Here is a 24602-nt window from a genome sequence, read left to right on the forward strand (position 1 = left end):
TGAATTCAATTCAATGCAATCGTCATTTATTAAGCACCTACTATGTACAACATGCTGAGGAAACAAAAATGCAAACAAAACTTCACTATCCTCCAAGAGCTCACATTCTACCAAGAGATGTGACTTATGGGACAGCTAGGTGGTGGAGTAGATAGAGCACTGGCCCTGGAGCCAGGAGGACCTGAGTTCAAATCCAGTCTCAGATCACTTACTAGCTGTGTGACCCAAGGCAAGTCACTTAACCCCATTTGCCTCAGTTTCTTCATCTGTCAAATGAGCTGGAGAAGGAAATGGCAAACCACTCCAATATCTTTGCCAAGAAAACCTCAAATGGGGTCAGGAAAGTCGGACACTACTGAAACGACTCAACAGCAACAACAAAGCCTAACTAATAAGGACAATAAAGAAGGAAAATATACTCATAATTGGGGAAGAGGTAATGAGGAAAGGCTGCACCTTTCCTGGCCCCTGAGATGGACCTTGAAGGAAGAAAAGGATTCTGAGAGTCGGATGTAAGGAGTGAGGGTATTTCAGACTCGTATTGACTTTGGGCCATGGTGAGGAGTCCAGTTTGGTCGAACTGGCCACAGTATCCAACCCAGGTCAGCATTTCTCACAGTACTAGAAGCTTGACAAAACACCCCAAGTTTTTCCCCAGTGTCCCTCTTGCCCCAGGATTCCCTTTGGGGCCAGCTGGATGGCCCCAGAGACAAAATGGCCTCAGGCAGCCACTCTCAGCCTATAGTATACCTAGAGAAGGGAAGAAGGGAAGAAGAGTTGATTATTTTATCACACATACATCTTGTCATATCACTCCTCCACTACAAAGTTTTCAGTGGCTCCCTATTGCCTGCAGAATAAAATGAACATTCATCTAGAACACTACGGGCAACTCAGAGCAGGAGAGCTAAGTCCGACTGAATCAATGCAGAGTGTCTTGATATACATCCTTGTTGCATATCCTTCCCTCTCTACAGCTAAGGAAGTCTCCTTTAGCCAGCTGTTGAATGACCTGCTAGTGTCTTCTTTTGTTCCAGCTTTGGACCCAAACACAATGTATAATAACCTGGCACAGCAGCTGTCCAGTCTCCCCTAGGCTGAAGCCATGGGAGCTGGTGAATTTTGCCAGTTCTCGTCTTTTACCTGCCTTTGAAGTTTACCCAGGTGCCGCCTGCCTCCTCATTAGGAATACCAGGCTTCCACCTCCTGAGGGACCATTCTGTTTCTGGCTCTGGTCTGAGGGGTCTGGTCTTCCTTATCAGGAGAGAGGAAATGAGAAGGCATACTAAGTACAAATGTGAAGCGGGTATAGAATAGGCAGTTTTCTTCCCACAAAGAAAGGGGACAGGAAGATATAACGAATCACAGAATGATCCCAATCATTGAGAGGCTGGTTAGTGCACAAATCTCATTGGCAGCTTTTTAATAGGGTTGTTGATTGTTTCTTTTCCACGTCCCCTCCACTGAGAACAGCCTGCCAGTGCCTAGGGGGCTTTTTTCTTTGGGTGGTCTCTTTTCTCTGTGGGTGACTCTCCCTGGGGGAGGGGGGGGTCTCTGCCTCAGCTGCTGCAAGTTTCTGCTGCCACAACCACCCAATTAGGTCATATCATGCTTCGAGGGTGCCTTTTGAGATCTCACAAGGCCTCCGCACTGAACAGAAGGTGCTCCATCCTAGACACATGCTTTCCTAAGGGGCCACGTGCTCACAGAGCATTCCCCACTGGCCCTCAGGAGCTCAGAAAGCAGTTCTTACACATCCAGGACATAGAAAGGAGAGGCCTGAAGGGCAGAGGTTGCATTTTTAGTGTATCTCAGCAGCAAGTTAAAAGTGTCCTCATGGCAGATAGGAAGGAGTCCTAGAATATCTGCTTCTACTTCGGAGTCAAAGGGAAAGGCCCCTCCATCCCACATGCCCAAGGGTATGGGAGGGAGTGAGGGGCTGAGGCCAAATCAAGCGTGATAGGCTGATGAATAAAAAGAGGATAAAAAGGTACAGTCAGGATGAAGAATAGGAGTGAGGCAGAAGAGATGGCAAGACAGGAAATCATGACCAAAGAGGGTAATTGCAGTTTTGTATCATGGAAATGACATAATTATGGATAGTGGCCAGAGCCAAAGTCTGATCATCCCTGTAGGTATCTGAGGCAGGGTGAAGATCCAGGTCTGGGAAGCTGAGGACACTGATAAAGTAGGAGGCCAGGGTGTTTGGAAGGGCATCACCTTATGGTCAAATCCCTAAGTCTGGGGGCAGGGGTAGGGGTGGAGAGAAAGTCCATGAATCAGATAATGAACTGCTTATGAAAGGAGGCTGGGAGCCCAAGGAGGACTCAGACCTGGGAACCTTATGGGAGAGGTGGCTGAGTGATGTCAACAGAGGGAGGGGCCGGACCAGGAATGTAGATCAAGGAGCTGTCTGACTCAGTCCTGGCCCAGTAGGAGGTCGGGAGCCTGGAAAGAAGGAGTGCCTAGTGCTGGCAGGGGTGGCCAGGGCTGTGGAGAGAGCCAGGTCTCTGTGAGCTCAGGTAAGTGGAAGGGTCATCCAGGTTCACCACCTTGGTGACATGCTTGACTCCTCTCTCAATCTCCCTCCCTCCCGAATCCAATCAGTTGCTGATTCTTGTCAGTTCTACCCCAGGAATTCTCTTTCATTTGTCCCTTTCTCTCCATTCTCACAGCTACCACCCTAGTTCAGCTCCTCCTCACTTCCAGTCTGGACCACACTGGTACCTACAAATAACAAATATCCTGAAGCGGAATTTGTACCCTATGTTTCCATTGGGCTCCAATCAATGACCACAATTGATATAATTATGCTTCTTATAGTACAAATCTGAATACAAGTAACCTCTTCAGGACATTTCTTATTCCCGCTAATAAAGACCTAGCTGTATATTACAATATCAGAGTATTCCAGCCTCCTAATTCATCTTCACACTAATCCATCCTCTGCTTAGCTGTCCCTTAGTCAACAAATGCTATTGGCTTCCCACAATCCAATAGAATCTCTAGAATTCTAAAAGCCAATAGAAACTCTGTTGAGCATTTAAAACCATTCACCCCACACCTCCAACCTGCTTGCCCAATCTTATTCTTTACTGCTTTCCATGTACTCTGGTCAAGCTAAATGGGCCCTGCTGTTCTTTACATGGAATAGGTCATTTCCTTTTTCTATAACTTTCCTTGGAACCAGGGCTTCTTAACACGGGATCTATGAACTTTAAAAAAATTTTATTTTGATAACTGTTCCCTGCCTCCCCCCAACGTGGTAGCAAAGAATTAGAGACTGAGGGGGTGCCTGTTAATTGAGGAATGACTGAACAAGTGATAGGATATGAATGTGATGGAATACTACTGTGTTGTAAGAAATGATGAAGAGGACGGTTTCAGAGAAACCTAGGAGGACTTATATGAAATGATCCAAAGTGAAGTGAGCAGAACCAAGAGAATAATTTCTACCATGACACCAATATTGTGAAGACAAACAACTTTGAATTCTAATCAATGTAATGACTTAACCAGAGGACTCATGATGAAGCAGGCTGCTTACCTCTTAATAGAAAAGCAATGGACTCAGAGTGCATAATGAGATTTTTTTTTTAAACAAGGTCAACAAAGGAATTTGTTTTGCTTGACAATACATGTTTACAACAGGGTTTTGTCTTTATTTCTCAATGTGGTGAGGGGGAGGGGAAGGAGTGGGAGGGATAAGGTGGATTGAAAAAATAATTACAAAATTAAAACTATTTTGATAGTTGTATTTTAATATAATTGGTTACTTGTGTCATCCAGCTAGATTATCCTGTTGGGCAGCTAGGTGGCACAGTGGATAGAGCGTTACATATGAAGTCACGAAGACCTGAGTTCAATACTCAGAAACAGTAACTGTGTGACTCTGGGTAAAATGGGGATAATAATAGCACCTACTTCCCAGAGTTGTTGTCAAAAGCAATTAGTATAGTCCCTGGCAAATAGTAGGTGCTTAATAAATGTTGGGGGGGGGCATAGCTAGGTCACCCAGTGGATAGAGTCAGAAAGACTCATTTTCCTGAGTTAAAATCTAGCTTCAGACACTTAATAACTGTATGACCTTGAGCAAGTCACTTCACCCTGCTGGCCTCAGTTTCCTCATCTGTAAAATGAGCTGGAGAAGGAAATGGCAAACCACTCAAGTATCTTTGTTAAGAAAACCCCAGATGGGGCCACAAAGAGTCAGACACGACTGAAAGGACTCAAAAACAATAATACATGCTTGTCCTCTTCCTCTCAACCCCTATGTGATTTATTTTATGGATTTTTAAACATGATTTTAAGAAGGGGTCCCTAGGCTTCACCAGCCTGACCTCTTGAAGAGTCTACAACACAAAAAAGGTGAGGAACCTTAGGCTTAGGCCTTCCCCTAAGCCAGAAAAGCAGCCCCTCATCACCCTTGCTTCTTAGTGGGGAAGACTACCACCCTTAGGCCTCCATCTTGTTGCCACAATGAAGGATTAGTGTGATTGGTCACACTTGAATAGCTGACCTCATTTGAATTTTTTTTTTTTGGTGAGACAATTGGGGTTAAGTGACTTGCCCAGGGTCACACAGCTGGTAAGTGTCAAGTGTCTAAGGTCGGATTTGAACTCAGGTCCTCCTGACTCCAGGGCCAGTGCTCTATCTACTGCACCACCTAGATGCCCTGACCTGATTCGAATTTGAGAGTGTTCTTAATCCCCTGAGAAGTCAGAACCCTTGACAAGGTCTTTCTAAGGGGGCCTCTACTATTGTTCCCTTTAGATTAAATATTACAAAACCCTAACTGTCCTTTCGTCCTTTATGTTGTGGCTGAATTTCATCATCTTCTCTTTCCCAATCACTATAAATGTGCATTAGAAATGTATTTGGGCAGAGAGTTTTCTGTTTAGCCAGGGAAATGCAGCAGGATTGAAATTCCTTCCTAGCAAATTGCTTTCAATTTCTCTGACAGACTTTAGCTAAATGGAAAGTATTTGTTTCCATAGGAGAATTCCTAGTTTCCTATTAAACTCAGCTCAAAACCACCTCCTATAGGAGGCCTTCCCTGATTGCCCCTCCAACTGTTTATTTTGTATGTATGTTTCTATTGAATGGTGTGTATATGGTTATTTTACATGCATTTCTAATGTGTATATGTTGTACATATGGTTTCCTTCAATAGAATGTAAACTTCTTGAAGACAGGCACTGTTTCATTTTTGTCTTTTTATTTCTAGTGCCTGGCAACAGCAGGCACTCAATGAATGCCATTTGATGGATGTCTAAAATAATAACGATCATAATAACAGCTAGCATTTATATAGTACTTTAAGGCTGGCAAAGTGCTTTGGCTATATTGTCTCATTTAATCCTCACAACAACCCTGGGAGGTGGTGCTACTATTCTACTTATTTTATAGACAAGAAAACTGAGGTAGACAAAGGGTAAGTCAAGATATCTTACCCAGACTTGCTCAGGGTAAAGTGGCTAGTAAATGTCTGAGGTCATATTTGACTTCCATCTCCCTGGCCTGAAAAAAAGCGACAAGAAAAGACATACCATCAGGTAGGAGCAATATCTATCAGGATTACTGCTGTTCAGGCTGGGTACTTTTTCAAGGTGTTTCTATTGAACAAGTCATATAGGTTCAATACAGGTTCAAGGTGTGGAGGCTCTAGCCATTGATGGGGCTGTTTAGTTATGGCATCAAAGAGGCCAGCCTATGAGGAGTCAGTGCTGTTCAGCCTTGACAGATGTCCATTGCTGTTTGCGCCCTCCCCCGCCCCTCATACACCCAGCTGACCAGATAATAGGAAGAGGAGGGAGCTGCATCTTTCTGAATCAGTGCTACGTCCTTAATGAGTATTTTTCCCACGCTAGTGCTAAGTAAACCCCAGATGGTGTATGTCAGATGGGATATGATTATTCCAGTCCCGAATCTGAAGTCAGACCAGCCTAAATCAAACTTGACCTAAAACATGGAACATACTCTCTCATGTGTTTCCATACCACTAGTGGTGAAAAGCACACACAGGGAGAGAAACACGTGACCGGGAAACCTCTTTAGAAGCAGAGGTTGTTCATGCAGGGATCTCTCTCAGCCGAGTGTAAAGTCTTTGATTTCTGTTGGTCGTCACTTCTACCGGGCATTGCATTTCTACTCGGTATTACGTCATCTCTGCTGGAGGTCTCTAAACGTCTCATGGTCACTGAGTTGCTCTCTTTTAGCATTTGCTGGATTATAGCTCTCCAGAGCCATTTGTCAGATTCTGCTTTCATCTACCAAGGTACAATGGTTTGAAAGCCTCTCCTTGACAAGGGCATGCTCTTTTAGTGCATAGTCACTGAGGCTGAGTATCCTTCCAGTTCGCTCTTAGATAGAGGTCAGACCAGACTTGCACAGCCCTTAATCGCCCTTAGAAAAAATAGTTTGCTAGGAGTGAATATAAGGGTACGATTTGGAGGCAGAAGAATAGCCTGTAAGATCCCAGAGGGTAGTGACCATTTTGTTTTGTCTTTGAATCCCTAATGTCTCGCACGGTGTTGCCCTCGGAGAGCAGACAGGCTCGCAGGAGAGGTGATACAAGTCTCTGTGTTCAGGGAGCTGGCAGTTTAGTAAGAGAATTAAGGCAGGTCTCTATCCTCAGCAAGCTAATAGACTTTTAAGCAAGATAGGATAGGGACACAAATTCTCATCTACCTCAAGGGGTTGTTATGAGGATTCAATGAGATGGTATTTGTAAAGCCTTATATAAAAATGATACTTACTATTATTGAGAAAAGACCATCGCATTTGGCTATTGAGAAATCTTTGGTAACTTCGGAGAGAGCAATTTCAGTTCAGGGATGAAGTCAATTAGTCTAAGCTGAATCTGACCAAGAATTCCCTCCATGGCATCTCAGATAAGTAGCTTTCCAGCCTCTGTCCGAAGGCCTCCATTGAGAGGGAATCCACAGCCTCTCAGTGCAGCCCATACTGCTTTAGGACAGCTCAAATTGTTAGGAAGCTCTTCCTTACATAAAGCCTAAATCTCAGTTTCTTCATCTGTAAAATGAGGGATGCTGGACTTCTAAGGTTCCACCCAGGTCTAAATCTATCATCTATGCTGAGCTCTGCTGATCACTAGCCATGTCACCTTGGCCAAGTTCCATTCCATCCCAGTTTCCTCTCCTGTAAAATATGGGGTTTGGAAAGGATGATCTCTAAGCTCACCTGCATCTCTAAGTCTATCATCATACTAGTTTTCCAGGGGCCATTCAGAAGAGAAGAAGAGAAGGGCCTTAAAAGCTGGGAAGCAGGGAGAGGGACACACACACACACACAGACACAGAGATAGAGAGAAAGAGGCAAAGAGAGACACACACAGAAAGAGAGAGACAGAGAAGTAGGGAGGAGAGGTAAAGAGAAGAAGAAGAAGAAAGTAAGAGAGAAGGAGAGAGAAGGAAGGAGAGACAGGGAGAGATAAGAGAGCTATTATTCTAGAGGGAGGGGCACATGTTGAAAGAAATTCAGAGGTGGCAAGAACAGAAGAGATCAGTCATTTGACAGAGGCCCAAGGTAGGTGTAAAGACTGGAGTGGGAGTGAGGAAACCAGTCAACAGGGGAAGAAAGAGGTGATAAGGTTTGCTGCAGAGGGAGAGAAGACTTAAAGAGGAGTCATGTGACCTGGACAGTGACCCGGGGAATGGACTGCGTGGGAAAAGGAATAAAGTTTGGAACAGTATCTAATAGTAAGCAAACCAATAAATCATTAGCTGACACTCGTATCCTGACTTTAAGGTTATACACACATGACCTTATTTGATACTTACAACCACCCTGTGAGGTAGATGCTGTTCCCATTTTTTTTTTTAAGGCAATTGGGGTTAAGTGACTTGCCCAGGGTCACACAGCTAGTAAGTGTCAAGTGTTTGGTCTGAGGCCGCATTTGAACTCAGGTCCTCCTGACTCCAGGGCCGGTACTCTATCCACTGTGCCAGCTAGCTGCCCTGTGAAGATTTATTTTTTGCTTTTTTTTTTTGTTTGGTGAGGCAATCGGGGTTAAGTGATTTGCCCAGGGTCACACAGCTAGTAAGTGACATATGTCTGAGACTAGATTTGAACTTGGGTCCTTCTGACTCCAAGGCCAGAGCTCTATCCACTGTGCCACCGAGCTGCCCAATGCTGTTCCCATTTTACAGATTCACAAAACTGAGGCTCAGTGACTTGTCCCAGGTCATATAGGAAAGACGTCTCCAAGGCAAGATTCAAACCCAGATCCCTCCTGACTAGAGAGAGCTTGTTTGGCCCTGCCTCATCTAGTCCTCGGAACAGATGACTCACCTGCCCTTGGAGCATAGCACCGCTCCCTTGACATCCTGATTATTCAGAGGTCAGCGCACATTTCCTCCTGCAGTTGGCATCTGGGCCCGGGAACCGGAGGGCCAATGGAAGCTCTCTCGACTGACCCGGCCTGTCAACCCTGTGCACCGATGTCTTTGTGGGCTTCTCTTCCCTCATGGGGAGATGCTCTCGCAGCTCTATAAATGATGCAACAGAGGGGGATTGAAGGGGCCTTCAGGTCTACTTCCAGCTCTTCCTCATACCTATGGCCCCAGGAGAAAATTAATTATTTCTCCCCTCTGTGCCTCAGTTTCTTTAGTTATAAAATGAACCTAATGATTTTCAATGTGTCCCTCAGGAATTTATGAAGGGAAGTTCAAGGTATGGGAGTATCTTTGTTGATCTAGAAAGGAAATGCCAGGTTACCTTACTGAGGCAGCTGGGTGGCACAGTGGATAGTGCCCTAGACTTCTAGGCAGGAAGACCTCAGTTCAAATCCTGCCTTAGACACTTGCTGGCTGTATGACCATGGCAAGTTACTTAGCTTTTCTCAAGCTCAGTTTCCCCATCTGTAAAATGGAGCTGATAATAGTACCTACCTCACAGAGGTGTTGTAAGGATCACATGAAATAATATTTGTCAAGCATTTTGCATACCTTAAGGTGCTTTTATAATTATAATCATTGAACAGATGGGGAAACTGAGGCCCAAAGTCACATGGTTTATGATTGTAGGGTTGGGAGTTGAACCCAGGCCTTCAGACTCCAAATCCAGTGCTTTTCATTTAATAACAGCTTGTGTTTTTAGAGTGCTTAAGGCACATGCTATTCATGGTCTTGTGTGATGTTCATAACAACCCTACTACTATTATTATCCCCATTTTACAGATGAGGAAATTGAGGCTTGGAAGGGCATCATTTGCCCGATGGCTCAGTCAGGGTCTGAGCTGTGATTGTCTCAGAGGAACTTCAATTCAAGTCACTTAAACTTAAATGGCTCTTATATTGTTTGTCTACTCTGCCCAGGAGAATCATCTATGGACTGGGAAGGCTACAAATGGCTAACAGGGAGTTAATACCCAAGGAAATGAAATTGGAAGACAACTACCCTTGGTGAGTTTCAGCCAACTGGCCCAATGAACACCTCTGTATGGTATTGGTATGTGTAGTAAGATAGGAGAATGGCAAACATTTCCATTTTAAAAATAAGAAAGAGAATGGAGTTGGTTAACTATCAGCCCGTAAGCTTGACTTGCAGTCCTGGTAAAATTCTAGATCATATTATTAGAGAAATGGTTATGGACTATGTAAGGAATGGCAATTATAAAGGGCCAAGATGGCTTTATTAAGCCAGGTCATGCTGTACTAATTTTATTCTTTCTATCAGGTTAACTAGTGTGCTGTACTGGGAGAGTGCTGGAGGCATTGTTGGCCTAGATTTTAGCCAATTGTTGGACAATGTCTCTCATGCCATTTGTGTGGACGAGGGGGAGAGATGTGGGCTAGATAAGGATGATAATACAGTTAGATGGATTTGGAACTAGTTGGGTGACTGGGTCCAAAGAGTCCATTAATGACTATTAATGGCTCAATACCAACTGGGAAGGAGTCTTTCATGGAACCTTGGCCTTGACTGGTTTGACATTTTTATCTTTGACTTGGAGAAAGGCATATTGATCAAAGTTGCCAATGACACAAATCTAGGTGCGATAGAGAGCTTGCTGGATGATACAGTCGGGAGCCAAAAAGATCCCTAGAGGTTAGACTGGCTATACTGGGTTATACCAGTTATACTGGCCCAAACTTAATAAGATGAAAATTAACTTCTGTGAGAAGTCTTTCCTAGTCCTCTTTAATACTAATGCTTTCCCTCTGAGGTTATCTCCGATTTACCCTGTATCCTTCTTGTTTGTATATAGTTGTTTGCATGTAATCTCCCCCATTAAACTGTGAGCTTCTTGAGAATGTAGACTGTTTCTTGCCTTTTTTTTTTTTTTAATATTCCCAGTGCTCAGCATAATACCTGGAATGTTAGTGCTAGGTGGTGAAGTGGATAGAGTTTGGGGCCTGGAGTCAGGAAGACTCATTTTCCTAAGTTCAAATCCAGCCTCAGATGTTTACTAGCTGTGTGACTCTAAGCAAATCACTTTACCTTATTTGCCTCAGTTTCCTCATCTGTAAAACAAGCTGGAGAAGGAAATGGCAAACCATTCCAGTATCTTTGTCAAGAAAACCCCAAATGGGGTCACCGAGTCAGACAGGCCTGAAACAACTGAACAACAAAAAGTGCTTAATGAATGCTTATTGACTTGACTTGGAAAAACAAAAACAAACAAACTTCCCAAGTCTAAGGTTGGGAGAAGTGTGGCCCCATAATAATTTATCTGAAAGGATCTGAGCATCCCAGTGAATTGTATATTCATTAAGAGACAACAGGAACTGAGACAATACCAGGATGACTTTAGGCTATATTAAGAAGAGCAGAGTCAGACCACATGTGGAAGTTCTGGGCACCACATTTTAGGAAGGGTAATGATCAGCTGGAGAGTGTCCAGAGGAGGGCAATAAGGACAGTGAAGGAGTTTTGAGTGTGTGTCAAATGAAGTATGGTTGGAAGAACTGGGGATGTTTAGCCTGCAGAAGGGAAGACTTAGGAGGGACATGGTGTTGTCTCCAAACATCTGCAGCACTGGAATGGGGGAGAGGGATTGTTTTCCTCAGCCTTGGCAGGAAGAACCAAGCATAGTGGGCGGAAGTCACTGAGGGTGGACACCTTGGAGTCATCCTTGACTCTTCATTTTCCCCACTCTCTCCATCCCCAGTCAGCTGCTGAGTTACTGCCTCTACTTTCAAGTCTCTTTCATGAAACAGTCTGTCCTCTGCCCTTGAGAAGCTAACATGTCAGCCAAGGACAGAATGTGTATACTTACTGATAAATACATTTAAAATAAATCCAAGGTAATTTTTTGTGAAGGTCCAGGAATGCTGGGGACTGATGCAGCCAATTTTTATTTTCTTCACGATGGTGCACATAGATCTATAATCTTGGGTCTAAGCAAAACTGCAGAGGTAAGCTAGAGGCGTGATCTGGATACCTTAGGGATTGGGCCATCGGGACAAGAGGTCTTTGAAGAGAATGTCTGCATCCCCACTGAGATACAAGTAGTTGCTGTGGCTGTTGTTTGCTCTGACTTGAATGTTTAGACAAGTCTAACCCTCAGCAAGAAAATAAAGAGACTAATGCCATGAACTGAAGGGGGAAAAGGAGAAGCTTTCGAGTCACGTTGGAGATGGTTCCTATTGCCCAGACGACTGTAGATTTCTAGGACCTCCCTCCCTCTAATTTTGGAGTGCAGGCAGGGGTCTCAACTGTCATCTAGCTCAGTCTTTACCTGTCTGCCTCAGTGTTTCCAAGAAGTGGTCATCTAGCCATGGTCTGGAGGCCTAGGGAGGGGAAATCCACTACCTCTGGAGGAAGTCCATTTTGCTCTGGGATAGCTCCAATTCTTAGGAAGCTTTTCTTTGTTTGGGTGCATTTGAGCTCAAAGGTTGTTTCTTTTATCTACTACCTGGTGTGGCAAGAATTTTATGGTTTGTTTGTTTTATGGGGTTACAAAGCGCTACACATCCATTATACCTACTATTTCATGTTCAGAACAACCTTTCAAGGCAAGCACTGTAACATTAGTATCCCCCCTCCTTTTTTTTTTTTTAAATACATTGAGGTCCATTGATGTTATGCCCTGCAGTGTCTGTCATTATATTAAAAAATGAAAAAAGATCTTTGAGAGGCCATGTAATGTAGTGGTTGGAGCCCTGCTCTGGACTCTGACTAGCTGTGTGATCCTGAACTAGACTCCTCAGTTTCCTCATCTGTTAAATGGGCAAAATAATAGCTGGAGTACCAGCCTCTTGGGATTATGAGTCTCCAAAGAGACAGTTTTGTAGAGGCAGTCTCTTGTATAGTGGCAACAGTGCATGCCTTGGAGTCCTGAAGACTAGGCTTTCTTTTCCACCTCTGACACTTGCTAGCCATCCAACCATGGGCAAGTCCCTTCAACTCTCTGAACCTGTTTGCTCATCCGTAAAATGGGGATAGTAACAGCTGTACTTCCTATTCCACTGGGTTGTTGTGGAGCTGAAGTGAAATGTCTGGTGGTGCTTTGCCAACTTTAAAGTGCTGAGGACCAGTCACATTATCATTACATAAAGTCCTACATAAGCAAGGATTGATCTCTCATCTTTGGCTGTAGCATACTTAGTTCAGTGCCTAGCACACAGTAGGCACTTCATCAATCTTTGCTGCAGAGTTTGAACCCTGGTTCCGCCACTTAATAGCTTGGGGGAATCACTTAATGACTCTGGACCTCAGTTTCCTCTTCTTGGAATCTCCAGCTTCCAGACTCCAATGAAGGGATCAGAGAAGACACTCCTGACCCTTCTCTTCAAGAGGGTGGGAGGTCCACAGGTATTATACATTGCACATGTTTTAGGAATTTTTCAATGTATTGATCAGTGGTGCCAATCCCCCCACTTCTAAAAAAAATATTATGTTTTTTTGGATGGCTCTCTGGGAGGGGAAGGATGTTGGGACTAACTATGATGATGTAAAAACAGAAGACATCAATAAAAACTTATTTTTAAAATAAAGACTCTCTAGCTTCCTTCAAAACTCAGTTCAAAACACCTGCTCCTCCTCCAGAAGCCCCCGGCCCCCATTCCATGCCCTGGGGCATTATCTTGCATTGGCTGTTGGTACGTGTGTGTCTCATCCGTCCTGTCCCTGGTACCCACGTGCATGGGTGTCTGAAGTTGTCCTTCCACTAGGAACGGAAGCTTCTTGAAGGTAAGGACGGTTGCAGTTACATGTTCTATTTTCAGTGCCTAGGAGGGGGCTTCACGGTGAGAGTGTGCAAGAGTTAAGGAGCAAGCCTGTCCCCCTCAGATGGAGGGACAGCGCTCTCAGCTGGGGCCCATGGCCAATAGCCTTCCCTCTCCTGCCACCAAGCCCCTCACAGGCAGGGCAGTTCTGATGCTGGGCTAGGAACCTGCCCCGCGTCCCTCTTCAGTCTGGGGGCGGAGCTAAGAGCCTGCCTCGTGCCCCTCACCTCGCGACTATCTCCCTGGGGGCGGGACTAGGGGGGGACTGCCTCGTGCCTATCTGGGGGGCGGAGCTAAGATCCTGCCTCAGGCCCCCTCCACTCACCTATCTCTCTGGGCGGGGCTAGGGGACGGCCCCGTGCCCCTCTTCTCCTTGGGGGCGGGGCTAGGAGCCTGCCTCGCGCCTGGCCCCCTCAGAGCAGGTTTCCATTCCAATGCCCTTGCTCGTCTTGCCCCTGAGGGACAGTCTGGGCTAGGAGCCTGTCTCCGGCCCCATCCCGTCAAGTGGTCAGAGCTGGGCCTCGGGCCCGCCCTCTAAGTCATGCCCGTGCGGGCCGGCGGAGTTGACAGCGGCGGCGGGCGGCTGCTGCTGCGGCGGCGGCAGCTCTAAGCCGAGGCGGAGTCCGGCAGGCCCCGGCTCGGGCTCCCTCCGCCCCCCCACCCCTCCCCCCGCCTCCCTCCCCCGCGGCCGCCCCGCCCCCGTCGGCGGCCGCCGCAGTCAGTCCGGGCGCCGTAGCCCGAGCCCCGGCCAGGGGGCGCTGCGGGGCGGGGCGGCCGCGGCTGCCGGAGGACCAAGACCGGCATCCGGAGCGGAGAGCGGGAGGACGGCCGGGCAGCAGGGGCGGCGGCGGCGGCGGCCGGGGCTGCGCTCCCTCCTCGGTGCGGGAGTCCCTCCCTCGGGGCCCGGGCCCAGGAGCCGGAGCCAGAGCCGGGCCGGGCGGGGTCGGAGCCCAATGCGGAGCGGGCGGCGCGGGGCGGCAGCAGAGGCAGCGGCGGCGGCGGGCGCGGGGGCTGCGCCCTCCCCAGGCGGCCCCAGCGCGGGGGCCCCGGCCATGCGGACCCGGGCGGCGGGAGCGGCGGCCCGCGGTAAGTGCGTGCGCGGCGCGGCCCGCGGGGGGGCGCGGGGACGCGCGGGCCCGCTCACGCACCCTGAGCGCGCCCGCGGGGGTCTCAGGGAGAAGTCGGGGGGTGGGATCCGCATCGGGGCCGGGGCGCGGGGGGAGGTGGCGGTGTCCGGGAGCCCGCCGCCCCCCGCGTCTCCTCGCCCATGGGCACACAATGCCCCGCACACGCACGGAGCCCGGCACACTGGTCCTCCCTGCGCGGGCCCAGCCTACGCATATATGCACGGCCCCCCCCACCCCCACACATGTACGCGACACATGCGGGCACGCAGCACACACACGTACGCACGCATGTACGCATTCACGGACCTGCAGCCCCCGGCCGCCCTGGGGGAGGTTCTAGGTCTCGCAGGGCCCCCGGACCCCATGTCGGGCCTCCTAGAGGGACCCCAGCCCTGCAGGCGGAGGGGTTGTGTATGTTTGTGTGGGCTGCGCGAGTGGGCGCATGTGATGCCCCCGTGGGGAAATCCCCGGGCATCCTCGGGCGCGCTGGGGCTGGCTCGGAGGGCAGCCTTGCCAAGATCCAGTTGGAGGCCCTGCCCGCAGCCTCCTGGCCCTGCAGCTCGGGCTTCCCCGGCTCCCAGACCCACTGCTGCAGAGCCCCGCGTGGGCAGGGGAGCCTCGGTGAGCAACTGGTGCTTGGCCACCCCGCATTCCCCGAGGGGCGCCCGGCAGACGACAGCCTTTTTGGTGCTTCGTCACCTGGTGCCTTCTGCTTGGAGGTGGCCTTCCAGGACCCCGAGCCCGCTCTGCGGCACGTCGGTAGCTTCTTCGATAAGTGCATCCCAGGAGCTCTGATAAAGGAGGTGGGGAGGCCCCGGGGGCTGCTCTGGAGCAGGGCAGGCAGGACCTCTCTTCGGGTTTCAGTTCCCGGTTCATAAATGTTGCAGCTAAGTAGGTTCGGATGATGAATTGCAGCCCAGGGATTGTTTTTTATCATGCTAACTAGCCACGGAACAGGTACCAGATGGAAACTGAATAGATCTCAGTTTTTAGAAATGAATTATCCTGTTTGCATATTAGTGGAAAAAGAATGTTACTGATTACAATTTGATACCATAAATCAGAGGTTCGTGGAAAATGTGAATGTAGCATTTTCTTGTCTTCACCTTGACCTACTGTTAATAGGTAAACATCTTCATGTTTAGAGTTTTCAACCATCTTTTACAAAGAGATAACACTTTCAACTTTTTGGATTTCAGCTTCAATACTAGTTTGTATTTATTTGTGGTTTAATAGAGTACCTAAGGAAGATAAACTTTGTGACTTGGGAGATTTTATGATTCTATTATTTAATTGACTTAACTTTATATCTCCAGTAAAATATTGGTATTAAAGAGATGGGCATTTGTTTCTGGGAGAGCTTAGGTCATTAAAGGAACTTTTCAGTTTCCTGAAGGCAACCCAATCTGTTTTACTTATCCTGTTTTATTTAAATGTATATGATGATGATGTTCATTTGAGTCTGACTCCTGTTGACCCTATTTGGGATTTTCTTGGCAAAGATACTGGAGTGGTTTGCCATTTCCTTCTCCAGCTCATTTACTGATTTGGAAATTTAGGCAAACAGGGTGAAGTGACTTGCCCAGGGTCCCACAGCTAGTAAGTGCTTGAGGCCATATTTGAACTTAGATTTTCTTGACTCCAGGCCTGGTGCTCTGTGAACTTATGCATTGAGCTTCCTCTGCCCAGTCTGATCGACAAGCTCTCCAGGTTGAGTGGGCCCCTGTGGTAAATTTAGGGGAGTACCTGGACAAGAGATACAGGGGATTGAGCAGCATGGTAGGCTGAGATTCTGCAGTTGGAGCCTCCTATGTATAAGATCATAGATCCATTTGAGTGTTATTTCATTATCATAGTTCCTGGAAAGGCCCTTTCTAAGCTAGGGAGCAGTGGGACATGAAGATAAGATTTTATTGATCACACAATTGTAGTTCAGGCACAAGAAGGAATCTCCTGTAGTCCATTATCTTTCCTCCAGGCCATCCCAGTAGATTGGTCTTTCTTAGTTTCTTAAACCTCTCCATGAGGGAATATCAGACATCCTTTGGTAACCCCCTGAAGTATCCAATGTGGTACTCAGTAGATAGATTTTTGGTAAAAAATGCAAGCATCTGTACGTTTCTTGCACTCCCTCAACATCATTAAAATACAGTGGCACTTTCTCAGCTTGCCTCTGTCGACCAGCTGTAGTAACCTTTGTTCTTCAGGTGGGCTTAAGGAAGAAGTATTGCAGAGGCTCTTTAACTTCCAGGAGGGCTTGGGGTACTAGGCTTAAATCCTTATTTTACTTTATGCTATCTGCATGATCTTGGAGAAGTGTCTTGATTTCTTTGGACCTTAGTTTCTACATTTGGGAAATAGAAGGTTTGGACTAGATAATTTCCAAGGGCCTTTACAGCCCTGGGTCCTATCATTCAATCAACTGCCATTTGTTAAGCACTAGTACAAAGTGCCAGGCACTGTGCTAGGGGATAGGGATACAGATTCCACAAATGACCATTTGCACAAAGGAGGTGACAATCCTAGGACCTTATAATGGATGAGTGGAAACTCGAAGTCCAGGAAGGCTGTAGCAGGACTCTGCTATTGACACTGTGTTTTTGCCAGACTTTGTTTCAGTATTGCCAAGAGTAAATCAAAACAAAAAGAGATGGCATGATTTTTTTTATTTGACCTGACAACACAAAGATAGAGCATAATTAACTAGCTAACCAGATACAAATAATTTATGTTCAAACGTATCTTAGGTGATGATACCTTTTTCCCACTGCAGCAGATTATAGTATCGTAGGTCAAGTGAGGATTCGGAAAGACTGCTACAATTTTAGTCAAGCTATGTAATTCTATTTATTTCCATCTGTATTTTACCAGCCTGTCTGTCAGTGTTGCTTTGTAAGATGTGAGTTTTACATCTTGTTCTGCAAGGTGATAATTTAAAATAAAATAATCTTTTGAAAAGCAGAATAAATGGAAGTTACCATTGGGGACTGGGTCACCACTGTTGAAATGTTTTATTTCATCAAAGATTTGTGAGGCACCAAGCATGTCAGAAGGTTCCTGTGGTTAGAGCCCCAAATTTTTATTCTTAATTTCCTAAGGTTTTCCAGTGGTAATTGTTCTTTTAATGGGATGGGACTGAAAAAAAATGTAATGAAGTTTGCTTTTCAGTTCCTGCATCCTAGCTCTTAAAACTTCTTTCTTGGAGAATGACCTTCCTTTTTTGTTCTGTGGGCACCTGGCATTCTGCTAAGACTTTTTGGATGGAGAGCCAATATAGTACGTATTGGAAAGAAGGCAGAGTTTGGAGTCAGGAGATGCAAATCTGTTTCTGCTGCTTCTACCACTGACCAGTTTGTGACCATGGACAATTTCCTTTATTTCTGACACAATTTCTTGTCTGTAGAGTCAGAGGGTGTATATGGGCTCCAAGGTCCATTCCATTTCAGGGTCCTCTGACTTGAAAATGATGACTTTTCATTACCAGTATTTTCCATTCCCTTTTATTCCCTGTGCATAAATAAAGTAGATCTTACAACATGCAAACATACTTTTAGGGAGTTTCACATTGATCTTTTGATTTTAATTGTACAGCTTCAGTTAAGCTAAATGGGCAACATTCTTTATAGATAAGAATTGAAAGACTTAATTGGAAATGATAGTTATATAAAAGTAGGTCAGTACTTAGTTTTGTTTTGGTCTATCTAAATTTAGTGAGGTGATACATTAATAAATACCTGGAGTAGAGTCCTATTAGGGAGCCAGAAGTACCATAAAGCAAGAACCTATCCCTTTGTGAATTCCTCATTTGCATGAACATTTTTTATGTAATGGCCCACATTTTAGGTGTGTACTGAAATTCATCAACTTGTTTAAATGTAGGGTAAATGCGTTTGCTTGCTGGCTTTTTACTTGTAAATCAGTCCCTTGAGCCCTGATATTTTAAATCAGGCTTAGTTTGTAAGTGGAAAATTTATTCATTGTTTACCTCCTTTGAGTTCTGGCAAGAACTTAGAGGGTCATTATGGTTGTTCATATAACTTACTCCTTATCGACATGAAATGAATACTGTCCATAAATACGAAGCAAGAGAGAACTCTAAATAATGACCAGAATGTTAGTGGAGCTTAAAATTTTAAAGGTTACTACCCTTTTTTACAAAGTTACTCATAGGATCATAGATTGAAGAACCATTAACTGTCCTTTAGCCCAGCCTTCTCATATCCAGAGAAGTCACATGACTTGTCTAAGGTCACACATGTAGTAAATGGAAGAATTCATTTGTCCATTTACACCTTGGGGGCATTCAACTAATATGAATTAATGAGGGATTGTCAAAATGTCTTACAAGACTTTGTGTGTGTAAGAAATAGGAGGGGACTTGTGTTGGTGAATCTTTGTGACTGATAGGTGTGAGGTGATACCTCAGAGTTGTTTTAATTTAGATTTCTCTAATTATTAGTGACTTAGAGCACTTTTTCACATAGCTGTTGATAGGTTTGATTTCTTCCTTTAAAAATTGCTTGTTCATATATATATATATATTTTTTTTTTACCATGTATCAATTGGGAAATAACTCTTATTTTTATAAATTTGACTCAGTTCCCTATATATTTTAGAAATGAGACTTTTATTAGAGAAATTTGCTATAAAGGTTTTTTCTCCAGTTTGTGCTTTTCTTCTAATTTTAGCTGTATTGGTTTTATTTGTGCAGAAACTTTAATTTTATATATTCAATATTAACAATTTTACTTCCTGTGAGTAGTCATGAACTCTTCCCCTGTCTGAAGATCTGACAGGTGATTTCTTCATGCTCCACTAATTTGCTTATGTCTACATTTCTTTATAGTTTTTAAAGCTCTAGACAGTGTGGCCTCAAACTCACCTTCCAGCCTCGCTGGACATTACTCCTCCTCTCTCATTGGCAGTCCATCCACACTGACCTCCTCATCGCTGCTCGCACCTGCCATTCCATCTCCTGTCAGCATGCCTTTGCACTAGCTGTTTGTCACCCTACAATGCTTTCTTTCCTTACCTCTGCCTAATAAAATCTCTCTCTACTGTTCAGATGCAGCTCAAGCACTATCTTCTATATAAATTCTCTCAAACTACTTTGTAGATCAGTCTGTATTTATACTTTATGTGTACTTGTCTGTATTTGTTGTTCCCACTAGTAGAATATAAGCTTACCTTTAGTAGGGAATGTTTCATTCCTTGTGTTTGTGCCTCTTATGCCAACCGCAGTGCCTGACACGTAGTAGTCAGCTAGAGGATAGTATATTGGGCTTGGAGTCAGGAAGACCTGCATTCAAATCCTGTTTCAGACACTTATTAGCTGTGTGACCCTGGGCACATCTCTTAACTTTTCAGCTTCTGTTTCCTCATCTGCAAAAAGAGGATGATAATAATTGCACCTACCCCTCAGTGTTGTTGTAAGGATCAAATGAGAAAATAATTGTAAAGTGTTTTGTAAGGCATAAAGCATCATAGAAATGCTAGCTACTAGTGGTAGCAGTAGTACTACTAGTCAGAAGTCAGAAAATCTGTGTTAGGGTTCCAGCTCTGCCACAGGAGACCTTGGTTAGGTCCTTTACCTTTGATCCTTGTTTCCCTAAACTGTAAAATGAGCATAATATTTGCACTACACCTCAAAGTTTTATGGTGAAGAAAGAACTTTGCAAACCTTAAAGATATGTGAGGAATTATTGTTCAAGAATCTGTGGTCTCATTACCAACCACAGATAAGAGCCCCTCTGTACTTTTGGACACGGGCTGCAAAAGTGGCTGTGCCAAATAGTTTAATAGCCTTCAGTCAATCAGGTGATGATGAACTTCTCTGAACTTCGCCAGGCTGTTGTTCAGTTGTTTTCAGTCATGTCTGACTCTTTGTTACCCTGTTTGGGGTTTTTTCGGCAAAGATACTGGAGTGGTTTGCCATTTCCTTTGCCAGCTCATTTTACAGATGTGGAAACTGAGTGGAGCAGGGTGAAGTGCCTTGCCCAGGGTTGCACAGTTAGTAAGTGTCTGAGGTCAGATTTAAACTCAGGAGGGTGAGTCTTCCTGCTTCTAGGCCCAGTGCTCTATCCACTGCGTCACCTAGCTGCCCTAGGCAGGCTGGGCTTCCTACAAGTCTTTTCAGCCTTCAAGACTTCACAGTCACTTCCACACCACAACAAGGGGTCTGAGAATACCTCTAGTGGAAGGTTATTATTAGTAGAAGTAGTAGTATAATTTCAGATGTCTCAGAATCTATATCCACATACCTTTTTTTTTTATTTTGGAAAAACAGGCTTTAAAAAAGCCCATTGTGTTTTATTTATTTATTTGTAATTTTTTTATTTTAAACTTAAATACAAAATGAGAAAAGAAAAAAATACATTGCCATGTACACAGCAGGCCATAAGAGAGGATTCAATATAAAACAATAATTTCCATTTCAAGAAAATCTGTATAATAAATACTATGCACATTGTTTTCAGAGCTGCCTAGCTTTTCTTTATTTCCTTTTTTGGTTTTCTTTGTTCTCTGCTGTGTACTTTTTACCTTATTTTTTTCCCCCTCCCTCCTACCACCACCCAAAGAAGGTTACAATTAAGTGTGAATATGTATACGTATCCATAGACATCTATAAACATACACATACATACACATATACACTCATACACATATACATATATGTAAGACCACACTATGCTTATTTCCTCCTGTCATCTGTATCTCTAAAGGTATGTAGCTATCCATGTACATTAAATTATTTCTCCTTTTTCCCCTAACAGATTGTTAATTATAATAATATATCAACCTATAAGGTCCCTTCTAATTCTAAATTTTTTATCTTAAATTTATATTTATATATTCCCATGGAAAGGTTAAGTGATTTGCCCAGGGTAAAAACAGGTACCAGATTGAGTATCCACATTTGTACCGTGTCATTATTAAATAAATATTTTTGCTAATGTTGTGAACCTTTTTTTTGTGAATCTTTGTGATGGCCTCTGTACGTGAGGTCATGTGGGTGATGAGCCAGCAAAGAAAGCTGAAGGGGAATGGTAAGAAGGTAGGAGGAAATCCAGGAGAGGAACTTAATAAATGTTTATTGACCATTGAAGGGATTGGGGGTCCTGATAAAGATGAAGAAGAAATGAAAGAGGGATAAGCATCCGGAAAAAATGTAATGATGGGGAGGGTATGGTTCAATAATTAGGGAATTACCACACTTGTATGTAATGGGGAGATCTGTTTTGTGACCGTACCTATATGGAGATGAGTGAGTCATGGGAAGGAGTTGGAGGGAGAATCTACAGGGATATTAAAGACCTCCAATAAAGAGTCAGGATTGAGGAGAGGAAGATGGTGAACTGATGCTGAGCTTGAGGAAGGAAGAGGGCGACCTGGAGGTTGGTATACTGTAATATGGTTAAGTGAACTTAATGGGAAGAAAGGTTACTGAGCTAGGAGGTGAAGAGAGAGTTTTGAAGTGACAATAGGCAGCAAGGAGTATGTTTATTCTGCCTCCACTACCAGTGTGGGGAAGGTGGTGAGAGAAGGCGGTGCTAGAGAGCACAGCCCAGCTAGTGTTGTCAGGGAGGAGCCAGGGCAGTAAGAGCCAGCAGATAGAAAGTGAGTGAAAGTGGGCCAGGAGTATATTCTCTATGGAATACGATGGTATAGTGGAACGTGTGGGATGGCTGGATTAGGACCTGAGTAGGGTAGAATTGATGAGGATGAGATAACATGAGAGGTGGGGCCAAGGATAGTTTTCTTCTAATTGGCTGCTGCTTAATTATTACAGGGATAGGGAAAGAAACAGGAGAAGCCGTGGTGGGGAGGAGGGTTATAGTAGGTAGCAAGCTGATGGGGTGTTTTTGGTTTTTTTTGCTTTTTAGTGAGGCAGTTGGGGTTAAGTGACTTGCCCAGGGTCACACAGTTAGTAAGTGTCAAGTGTCTGAGGTCAGATTTGAACTCAGGTCTTCTTGAATCCAGGGCCGGTGCTTTATCCACTGTGCTACCTAACTGCCCCCAAAGATGGAATATTGTAAAGGGGGCTAGGTCAGGCCTGGCTTCACTATCCTATGACCATTTAAAATTCATTTTAATTTGAAAATGGCTCTTTTGGGAGATTTTCAGACCTGAAGTAAACATTTTTTTTCCTCATAATTCAATTTTTTATAATTCTCCTAATTCCTTTTCTCCTAACAGTGGACATGTTGCTTATTGTTTGCAGCTCTACATTCACATTTTAAAGATTTACAAATATTTTGGAGTGTATTTGTTCTGGTTTGATTTTTTTTTTTTAACTGATAAAGGGTGGGTATTTTTTAATACTTTTGTCATTTGCCAGGCAGTGGTAAACATCAGTTTGAGGGTTGAAGCTTCAGTTTTAGCTTTTTTGCTCTTTAGAACTAAGACTAGCAAACTCAGTGAAATTCATTAAACTCATGGCAGAAAAACTCTCCCTTCTAAGAATGTTCAGTCACAAAAGGCAATTGTAGACCCTGGGTTTAGTTTTCCTGTGATTTTGCGGAAATAGTTCTTAAAAAGTTAGAGTCAGGTTGCATATTTAGCTATTGAAATCTCTAAAACCTCTAGCCTGGCAGGTTTTAAAGGGCACTATTACACACTGATGACTTTAATTCTAGCTGAACACAGATTAGCCATTGTTCCTTTCTCTCTAATGTAAAACAGTCCTGAACCCATTGTTTTTCACTCCAGACAGCCAGCCACCAAGGTATTAAAAATGGGTTGCCAGGCTTTGGAGGGCACAATTCAAAGTTGGTACTTCCCCCAAGTGAGAAAATACTGTGCAGACTCTTTGTTTAAGTTTCTGAAATGAACTACTTGGATGTTCTTTTTGCTTACTGTAGGTTACCCACAGCATGGCTCACTTGCCCGAGATCACTTTTGAGACCATGAAGAGGCCATGAGCAGAGACTCCAGGCTAACTGAACACCTCTTTGAGTAGGACAGTAATTGGGGCAACAGGCCCTTTGTGGCTTTGGATCCCATAATTCCAGATAAAGTTACCCAAGCATCAGTAGGCTTGGGGAGCCTTTCCTGTTGGGTTAATGGAATGTACAAGCCCTTTCTCATTGTTGTACAGATCTTTTCTGAAGTTTCATTAGTGAAGGAATTACTTTTTGCCTGCTAGGATTTGTTTCCTCCAAAGGCGAACAGTGAGTCGGATACCCTTGAGCAAAGCAGATTTTTCAGCATTTTTATTTTAAAAGTGATAATTAGGAGGTTGACTACTAGATTGTTAGAAACAGAAATGACCTTGGAAAATCATTTAATTCAGGCATTTGGAGTCCCTTAGAGGAGGTGTCTTTCCCAAGGTCAAGGTCGTGGAATGATACTATCTGCCAGCTGATATTATCAAGTTAAGATTTACAAAACGCATGATTGGAGAGGCAGCTGGTGGCTCAGTGAATAGAACTCTGGACCTAGAGTCAAGAAGACTTGCATTCAAATCCTGACACAGACACTAGCTGTGTGACCCTGGGCAAGTTGCCTGACCTCTGTATGCCTCAGTTTCCTTAACTGTAAAATGGGAGTAATAATTGCACCCACCTCCCAGGGTTGTTGTGAGGATTAGATGAGATAATATTTGAAAAGCACTTAGTGCAGTGCCTGGCACATAGTAGGTACTATATAAATACTTGTTTCCTCCCTCCCTTCATCTTTTTGTCTCTTCTTTCCTTCCTCCCTCCCACCTTTCTTTTCTCCTCTTCTTCCTCAGACTCTTAAATCTATTAGTACTCTTTTTACTATACTCTGATGTTTACCTTTAATTAATTTACTATTTGCCTAAAGCCTTTTTAAAGAAAAATATGTGATTGATATGGAACAGTAGGAGAGATTTTTAACTGTGATCAACTCTTCAGGCAAATTGCTTGGGTTTCGGTGACCAGAGACATACCATATTACTTCTCTGACCTTCCGTTTTCTCATCTGTGACATAAAGGGATTGGCCTAGATAATTTCTAAAGCCTCTTCCAACTCTTAAGAATTCATGATTCCAACCCAGGATACCTGAATGTAAGCACAGAAGGCAACCAAACGACATGGATAACAGTGCTGAAATTATATGAAGTAGGGGAAAGCCCTGAGCCTGCAGAAGCAAAGTGCTACGCCTGGAGCTGACTGGAAAAAGCATTAGTGTGCATAAAGGTTTCCCTTGGAAGAAATAGAGACAGGCCTTTTGAATAAATGTATTGTAGCACTAGAACACTAGAGCCCCACATGAAGTCATGAGTGTGGTCTCTTTTCCGTCTTCATCCTTTTTTT

The 24602-nt window shown here is 44.4% G+C and overlaps 1 protein-coding gene across 4 annotated transcripts in view; it reads left to right on the forward strand.

The window, feature by feature from the left end:
• Window positions 1-2434: 2434 nt before the first annotated feature.
• The window catches only part of ZFYVE9 (zinc finger FYVE-type containing 9), a 186261-nt gene continuing 164093 nt past the window's right edge, over window positions 2435-24602 (forward strand). For 3 of the 4 annotated variants that reach the window (XM_027838056.1, XM_027838055.1, XM_027838058.1), the window contains exons 1-2: window positions 2435-2522; window positions 9339-9425. The gene's annotated coding sequence lies outside the window, so the exon portion shown is untranslated. Of the gene's footprint in view, window positions 2523-9338; window positions 9426-14235; window positions 14280-24602 lie in introns of those variants that run through there. The other variant, XM_027838057.1, reaches the window with a different exon arrangement.

This window comes from Vombatus ursinus, unplaced genomic scaffold (assembly GCF_900497805.2).
Source record: "Vombatus ursinus unplaced genomic scaffold, bare-nosed wombat genome assembly UNPS02014825.1, whole genome shotgun sequence".
In the NCBI taxonomy this organism is placed as follows: Eukaryota; Metazoa; Chordata; class Mammalia; order Diprotodontia; family Vombatidae; genus Vombatus; species Vombatus ursinus.